Raw genomic sequence first — 1,892 nt, 5'->3', positions numbered from 1 at the left:
AAAAAGATTATACACCATGATAAAGTGGGATTTATACCAGGGACACAGGGATGGTTCAACATCCACAAGTCAATGAACGTGATACACTACATTAACAAATGAGAAACAAAAACCACATGATCATCTCAATAGATGCAGAGAAAGCATTTGACAAGATCCAACATCCATTTATAATAAAAACACTCAATAAAATGGGTATAGAAGGGAACTACCTCAACATAATAAAGGCCATATATGACAAACCCACAGCCAACATCATACTCAACGGACGAAAACTGAAAGCCATCCCTCTGAGAACAGGAACAAGACAAGGGTGCTCACTTTGACCACTCTTATTCAACATAGTACTGGAGGTGTTGGCCAGAGCAATTCGGCAGGAAAAGAAATAAAAGGAATCCAAACAGGCAACGAAGAAGTAAAACTCTCACTTTTTGCAGATGACATGATCTTATATGTAGAAAACCCCAAAGAATCCATAGGAAAACTATTAGAAATAATAAACAGCTACAGCAAAGTTTCAGGGTATAAAATCAACATACACAAATCAGTAGCATTTCTATATGCTAACAATGAACTAACAGAAAAAGAACTCAATCCCATTCACAATCGCAACAAAAAGAATAAAATACCTTGGGGTAAATTTAACCAAGGAAGTGAAAGATCTATACAAGGAAAACTACAAGACTTTCCTGAAAGAAATCGATGACGACATAAAGAGGTGGAAAGACATTCCATGCACATGGATTGGAAGAATAAACATAGTTAAAATGTCCATACTCCCTAAAGCAATCTACAGATTCAACACCATCCCAATCAGAATCCCAATGACATTATTTACAGTGATTGAACAAAGAATCCTAAAATTCATGTGGGGCAACAAAAGACCCAGAATTGCTAAAGCAATCCTGAGAAAGAAGAACAAAGCCAGAAGCATCACAATCCTTGACTTCAAAGCATACTACAAAGCTACAGCAATCAAAACAGCATGGTACTGTGCACAGATCAATGGAACAGAATTGAAAGCCCAGAAATGAAACCAAACATCTATGGACAGCTAATCTTCGACAAAGGAGCTGAGGGCCTGCAATGAAGAAAAGAAAGTCTCTTTAACAAATGATGCTGGGAAAACTGGAAAGCCACATGTAAAAGAATGAAAATTGACTGTTCTTTTTCACCATTCACAAAAATAAACTCAAAATGGGTCAAAGACCTAAAGATTAGGCCTGAAACAATAAGTCTTCTAGAAGAGAATATAGACAGTACACTCTTTGACATCAGTTTCAAAAGAATCTTTTTGGACACCATAACTCCTCAGACGAGGGAAACAATAGAAAGAATAAAAAATGGGACTTCGTCAGAATAAAGAGCTTCTTCAAGGCAAGGGAAAACAGGATTGAAACAAAAAAAACCCCACTAGTTGGGAAAAAATATTTACAAGTTATATATCTGACAAAGGGTTAATCTCCATAATGTATAAAGATCTCACACAGCTCAACAACAAAAGATCTAACAACCCGATCAAAAAATGGGCAGGGGACATGAACAGACATTTCTCCAAAGAAGATATATGGATGGCCATTAGACACATGAAAAGATGCTCATCATCACTAATCATCAGGGAAATGCAAATCAAAACTACACTAAGATATCACCTTACACCTGTTAGAATGGGAAAAATATCCAAAACAAAAAGTGACAAATGTTGGAGAGGTTGTGGAGAAAAAGGAACCCTCATACACTGTTCGTGTGAATGCAAACTGGTGCAGCCACTATGGAAAACAGTATGGAGATTTCTCAAAAAATTAAAAATAGAAATACCTTATGACCCAGCCATCCCACTACTGGGTATCTATCCTAAGAACCTGAAATCAGCAATTCCAAAAGTCCCACGC

This window comes from Equus quagga, unplaced genomic scaffold (assembly GCF_021613505.1).
Source record: "Equus quagga isolate Etosha38 unplaced genomic scaffold, UCLA_HA_Equagga_1.0 153_RagTag, whole genome shotgun sequence".
Lineage (NCBI taxonomy): Eukaryota > Metazoa > Chordata > Mammalia > Perissodactyla > Equidae > Equus > Equus quagga.
Note: the sequence above shows the minus strand (reverse complement) of the source record.